General features: G+C 50.3%; 1 pseudogene; it reads right to left on the bottom strand.

Moving 5' to 3' along the window:
• Positions 1-4,874: 4,874 nt before the first annotated feature.
• Positions 4,875-7,160, bottom strand: LOC131814643 (F-box only protein 27-like; annotated as a pseudogene).
• Between the last annotated feature and the right edge of the window lie 70 nt (positions 7,161-7,230).

Below are 7,230 nucleotides of genomic sequence, written 5' to 3'. Positions count from 1 at the left end.
TTTCTCATGGGGCACCTAGGTGGTTCAGTTGGTCAAGCGTCTGCCTTTGGCTCAGGTCATGATCTCCAGGTCCTGGGATCAAGCCTCATGTTGGGCTCACTCATCAGCACGGAGTCTGGTTCTCCCTCTCCCTCTACCTCTCCCCCTGCTTGGGCACTCTCCATCTCTCTTTCAGATTAATGAATAAATAAAATCTTAAAAAAAAAAAAAAAGATAGTTTTGCTGGATATAAGATCATTAGTTGCCAGGATGTTTTCCCCCCAGCACTTGGACTATGCCATCCCTCTGCCTTCTGGTCTCCACTGCTTCCAATGAGGAGTTATTGGAAGTTTATGCTGTGGGGTTTCCTTATATGTGATGAGTCATATTTCTCTTGCTCCTTCAAGATTTTCTCCTTGTGGGGTGCCTGGGTGGCTCAGTGGGTTAAGCCACTGCCTTCGGCTCAGGTCATGATCTCAGGGTCCTGGGATTGAGTCCCACATCCGGCTCTCTGCTCAGCAGGGAGACTGCTTCCTCCTCTCTCTCTCTGCCTGCCTCTATGCCTACTTGTGATCTCTCTCTCTCTGTCAAATAAATAAAATCTTTTAAAAAAAATGATTAAAAAAAAAAAAGATTTTCTCCTTGTGTTTCAGCATTTTGCAATGATGTGCCTGGGTGTTGATCTCTCATTTTGTCCATTGAGTCCATGAGCCTGGAGTCCATTGAGCTTCTTGGATGTATAGAAAAATGTTCTTCAATAAATGTGGGTAGTTTTCAACTATTTTTTTCTTTGAAAATTTTACCTACATTTTCATTACACATATATTGATAATCTTAATGGTGTCTCACATTAATCTGAACTCTCTATTGTTTGCATATGTATATGTGTGGTAAAATACACATAAGATAGCTTGCCATTTTAACCATTTTTAAGTGTACAATTAAGTGGCATTCAGTATATTCACAATGTGGTACAGCCACTTCCAATTCCAGAACTTTTTCATCATCCCAAACAGAAACTCTATACCCATTAAACAATAGCTTTCCATTCTCCACTTCCTCCAACCTCTGCTAGGGTCTGTAAATTTTGTCTATGTCTGGCCAACCTTTATACTTTAACCATAGCAACTTCCTTTTTATCGGGCTTTCATGGGAGGGAGGCAATTCTTTGGCTTAAAGGTATAAGTTGAAGAAAATTACTATCTGAGAAAAAATAAAAAATATAACCCAGATGGGGATGGGAATGGTGGTGAGTTTCATTTGAAAGGATTTTTTTAATACAGAGAGAGAGAACACATGTGCACGAGTAGGGGAGGGACAGGGGGTAAAGGAGAGAGAATCCCAAACAGGGTCCACACTCTGCATGGAGCCTGATGCAGGGCTCGATCTTACGACCCTGAGATCATGACCCATGCTGAAATCAAGAGTCAAATGCCTAACTTACTTAGCCACCCAGGTGCTCCCATTTGAAAGGATTTTTTGAGTAGCTCTGGGGTCAGATTGTCCAATATAAAGTTGATATTCAGAGCCTGATAGATAGGAAAAAGGAAACATACATAATGACCAAAAAGACACATGAAAAGATGCTCAGTATCACTAATCATCAAAGAAAGGCAGTTGAATCCACAATGAGATATCACGTTATACCTGGTAGAATGGCAATTATTAAAAAGCAATCTTATTGTTTAACTCTAATACTATCGTAAAAGTGTTTCTGCAAAATGCTTCATCTTCAAAGAGGTTCATGGAGGGGCACCTGGGTGGCTCAGTGGGTTAAAGCCACTGCCTTCTGCTCAGGTCATGATCCCGGAGTCCTGGGATGGAGCCCCACATCGAACTCTCTGCTCAGCAGGGAGCCTGCTTCCTCCTCTCTTTCTGCCTGCCTCTCCGCCTACTTGTGATCTCTGTCTATCAAATGAATAAAATAAAATCTTTTTTTAAAATTTTAAAAAAGAGATTCATGGAAAAGACTTTACAAGCACAATTTTTTTGATAACTTAAAAATCATAAACTTAAACGGGGTACAAATTTCCAGAATTAATAGAAAAACTGGATTCAAGCAGAACAAATACTAAGTATATGCAACTGAATGAAATCACAACAATGATTATGACTTTTTATTACTTTTTGTTTGAATTACTGCTGATTCCCTAATGTTTTGTTTTTCCAGACCTAAGGCAATGCCTTCTCTTAAATTATCTATGACTTATAGCAATTTGGTAAAGGGTAGTTTTGTAAACAAAGATAAAATATTTACCTTTCCTCTGTAATTATTCCCTCCAGAATTCAGAAACTTAAGAGTATTTTCATAAGTTCAATAAGAATCTGTTTTCTTGGGCGCCTGGGTGGCTCAGTGGGTTAAGCCGCTGCCTTCGGCTCAGGTCATGATCTCAGGGTCCTGGGATCGAGTCCCACATCGGGCTCTCTGCTCGGCAGGGAGCCTGTTTCCTCCTCCTCTCTCTCTCTGCCTGCCTTTCTACCTACTTGTGATCTCTCTCTGTCAAATAAATAAATAAAATCTTTAAAAAAAAAAAAAAAAAAGAATCTGTTTTCTTCATAATGGGACACAACTGGAAACACTGCCCACATGACCAAGGGTTTGATTAGAATGTCATGTTTGAGAGAGACGAGCACAGACTCAGATATGACCACACAGTTTTCAGGAACTGCTTGGATAAATTGGTCTGTAATCTTGCTCATGGGTAAGTAAGGAAGGTCACTTCCTTTTGCTAATTGGGCCAACCTTTCAGATGGCTGGATTTGTCGTCAAAACCCCCTACCCATCCACGATGGTAGAGACCTCTGGTCCTCCCTGTGATCCGTCTTTCTTCTATTTCCAACTACTCCCCACTCCGCCTTCGAAGTCACCTAAAGGAATCTGCCTTTCACGGCCAGAGCATCCGTGCCTCATGTTTACCTTTCTCCAATTATAACTGTACCTGCCCAATCAGACATAAATGCCCATGCAAATCATGGCACGTTCACACCGCTGTGCTCTTATGATTACAAATCAGATGTGCCCACAATCGTGATCTCACCAGTGGCAGCTGTCCTTGCAGAGCCAAAGTTGTTCCTGATCATAGAATCGCCTTTGAACATCTTGTAGCTGGACAAGGTGTCCGCACTGTGGCTGATGCCACATGCCCCACACTTCTGGGGAAGCTGAAACTCAGCGACATAAAATCACCAAATAGGCTACTTGGCTTACAAAAGCAATTCCTTCAACAGGGTCTTTCTCTGACTTGATTTTGATTGGTGTGGGTCTTGGGACCATGGCTCCAAAGTGCACCCAGACAGTGGGAACAGTTCTGCTTGTAATAAGCAGAGCTGGCTCCCCAGTACACTGTATGCCCTCAAAAGCTTCAGATGCGGGACGCCTGGGTGGCTCAGTTGGTTGGGCGGCTGCCTTCGGCTCAGGTCATGATCCCAGCGTGCTGGGATCGAGTCCCACATCGGGCTCCTTGCTTGGCGGGGAGCCTGCTTCTCCCTCTGCCTCTGCCTGTCATTCTGTCTGCCTGTGCTCTCTCTCTCCCCCCCTCTCTCTCTGATAAATAAATAAAATCTTTAAAAAAAAAAAAAAAAAAAGCTTCAGATGCATGTTCACGGCCACTAAGAACCCAGCCCACGGAGCTCCCATGAGGAATGGAGAGTCAGAAACCGGACTAAGGCAATGACCTTCTAAGCAGCTGTGAGCCTGAAGTCATGACCTGTGCTTACCACAGAGCATCAGCAAATACTGAGACCTTCAGGGACCAAGTGGGGAGGGGCGCCAGGGCCGTACATTTTTCTTTTAAAAAATATTTTATTTATTCATCTGACAGAGAGAGAGAGAGAGAGAGTGTGTGCACAGGCAGGGAGAGCGGGAGAGGGAGAAGCAGGCTCCCCATTGAGCAGAGACCTGATGTGAGGCTCAATCCCAGAACCCTGGGATCATGACCTGAGCCCAAGGCAGAAGCTTCACCTACTGAGTTATCCAGGTGGCATCCCGCCAGGGCCTTAAATTTTGATCTTGTCCTCAGGAGAGCAAAACGTTGGATTAAAAGTGGGAGAACTGTTAAAAAAAAAAAAAAAAAATCACAAGGCCACAGAAGGAATTAATTGTGTTCTGTCCCAGTCAGCAAACTGAGACCTAACACACAACCCAACTTTGCGCTTGGCTGCTCCCAGGTCACCGGACCTTCAGTCCCTGAGTCTGAACTGTTCTGTACCAGCTGGTGGGGGGCGAGAGGGGGCACGGCCCCTGACATGGGAAGAGATCATTCCGCCACGGGCCCCCACCAGCAGGGGGACCTCTTGACTCAGGAAAGGGACTTTCAGCCCTGGGTCCCAACTTGCAGGAGACCCCTGATATGGGGAGGGAAACTTCAGCCCTGGGTCCCCCCAGCGAGGGACCCCTGATGCTGGGGAGGACCTTCAGCCCCAGGACCCCACCAGGGACGGGAACTTTCTGTTGCGGGAGGGATCCTTCAGCCCTGGCTCCCCACCAGCGTGGGGACCCCTGATGCGGGCAGGGATCCTTCAGCCCAGGTCCCTACCAGGGAGGCGAACCCCTGACATGAAGAGGGGACCTTTAGTCCCAGGTCCCTACCACGGAGGGAACCCCTGATGCAGGGAGGGATCCTTCAGCCCTGGCTCCCCACCAGCACAGGGACCGCCTGAGGTGGGGAGGGGGCCTTCCCCCGCCCCGGGTCCCCCCAGCAGGGAGGACTACCTGACCCAGGAAGGGGACCTGGCTGGATCCCACCCAATTCTCACTAGAAGCCCACACACGGCATCCCAGGCTCCGAGGCCACAGTGTGTGCCACTCTGAGCAATTCTGTTAGGTGGAATGCTGGAAGAAATTGTAGGGTTTTTTTTCTTTTTGGCAAAATAATAAATTATGTGAGATTGGCAGATAGTTGTTGCTGATATATTTTTCTCTCAATGTTTACAGAACTTTTCAATATAAAATTTTTTTTTTTAAAAAAGAGTTTATGGGGCGCCTGGGTGGCTCAGTGGGTTAAGCTGCTGCCTTCAGCTCCGGTCATGATCTCAGAGTCCTGGGATCGAGTCCCGCATCGGGCTCTCTGCTCGGGAGGGAGCCTGCTTCCCTCTCTCTCTCTCTCTGCCTGCCTCTCCATCTACTTGTGATTTCTCTCTGTCAAATAAATAAATAAAATCTTTAAAAAAATAAAAATAAATTAAAAAATAAATTAAAAAAGAGTTTATTTGTGAAAGAGAGCACATGAGCGGGGTGAGAGAGGAACAGTGAGAGGCAGAGGGAGAAGCAGACTCCCTGCCAATCAGGGAGCCTGACGCAGAGCTCAATCCCAGGTCCCTGAGATCATGCCCTGAGCTGAGACAGACACTTAACCTGAGCCACTCAGGCCGAAAAAAAAAAATAATAATTTTATACACCACACAATCACTGGGGTCCTTGAGGATCTGCACACATTTTGGGGGGCTAATTGGCTTTCAGTTTTGAGACCTGGTCCCCGCCTTAAAGCTGGCCGACATTCCGTCTGCCACCTGAGGTGGCTGGAATTTTCCCAGCAGTAAGGACGAGATTCCACTTCAGAGAAGGCAGGCCTTCTGTAAAGGGACCGATAAAGCCCCTGAAGCAGAAAGGCAAGGGCAGAGGGGAGTGGGGCTGAGCAGATGGCCTCCGACGGGAGGATCAAGAGCCCCTCCAGATCCAGCATTCTTCCGTGCTCACCAAGGGGAGGACTGCCCTGTAACAGCAGTACGTAGCTCTGACGGAAGAAGTCTCTTCTAGTAGTTTGCAGAACCTGAAGAGGGTGCCCAGCGGCCCCTCGATCCCAGGATCCCAGAGAGGTGATATCCATCCTTGGTTCATGAGAAGTCCTGGTCAGCGGTCCCAGGTCCCGGAAGGCACCGCTGAGGTTGTTTTTCAAGGGTAGCTCTCCACTAGGACAGTCAGGCCCGCACGACCACACTGGAGTTGGTGACACAGGCTCCATAGTGCCAGCCCAGAACTGCATGTCCTGGCCCCAGTGTTTGAAAGACACAAAGCGCATGCCCGTCTTGATGTTGGAGAACACGTGGGTGACCTGAAAGCAGAAGTGGTTGTTCCCCTGCTGGACGGGATCCGGGGAGGAAGAGAATTCATCCAGGACGTTCAGCCTGGCATCTAGAAGCTGGACAAGGAGTCGGTACACACAACCATAGTCGTCTCGGGCTCCCCACCAGAGACACAGATCTCAATCTTGCCGCTATCTAGAAGCTCTGGCCACAAACCCTCCTCCACCAGGTCCAAGACCTGCTTTTTGCTACACCACTTGTAGGAAGACACAAAGCAGTTCTGCGAGGGGGCCCCGGGCACCTGTGTCAGGTTTACCTCCACCACCCAGCCGTCCCCACCGTGCTGCACCGTCCAACCCTGGAGGCCTTCCTGGCCGCAGGGATTGAGGAGGAGGCTGCGCCCGAACTGTCGGAGCTTGCAGAAGCGGCTCAGGAGGACGCGGGGCTCAGGAGGACCGGCCTGGAGGCATCTCAGGAGGCCGGGCCTAACGTCGAGGCGAGCCGGAAGGCAGCTGCGGACAAGCGGCAGCAGGGCGCCCTACTCCAGGGCCAGGATGCGCATCCACAAGCCTGGCTGTCCACCAGGGCACGCCAGTCCCCGCACTCCCGGCAGGAGGTCCGCAGCGTGCGCGGGGGCACGTGGCGCAGCACCAGCAGAAGCAGCTGCGGGGAGAGCCGGCTCAGGTCCAGCACCTCCTCGGGTTCCAGCTCCCGCGCGGAGACCCGGGCGCGCCGGCGTCGGGAGGTCCCGGCGTCCATGGTCCACTCCAAGAGCAGGGGCGGCGGTGACCCGGATGAGAGCCCGGGCTCCTCGCCGGTGGCTCTCTGCTGTCCTAACATCTTCCTCTTTGTTTCAGCCCAAGCCTCTTCTGTAAAGGAGAAGTCGTGCCTAATTTTGGAACAGAAAGCCCTCGCAGAAGAGGCTGTGGCCGCGACTGTCCCCGAGCGGCCGCGCGCCCGCGCCCTCCTGAGGTTCCGCTTCCAGCCGCCGCCGAGAAGCGCCGCCAGTGACGGCACGCCCCACACCGCTCAGCTGCGGCAGCCCGCCGCGGTTACAGCCGGTGGAGGGCAGCCAGCCTAGTCTAGCGACCGCCGCTGACGTCACGGGGCGCGGCCAGTGGGCGGGGCCAGACCGTGGAGAGAACCAATGGGATGGAAGGGCGGGGTCGGAGGGCGGGGACTTGGAGGCAGGACCATTGGGCCGGCGGGCTGGGGGCGGGGCGGGCGAGG

This window comes from Mustela lutreola, chromosome 14 (genome assembly GCF_030435805.1).
Source record: "Mustela lutreola isolate mMusLut2 chromosome 14, mMusLut2.pri, whole genome shotgun sequence".
Classification (NCBI taxonomy): domain Eukaryota; kingdom Metazoa; phylum Chordata; class Mammalia; order Carnivora; family Mustelidae; genus Mustela; species Mustela lutreola.
This window is presented reverse-complemented; position numbering and strand designations above follow the sequence as displayed.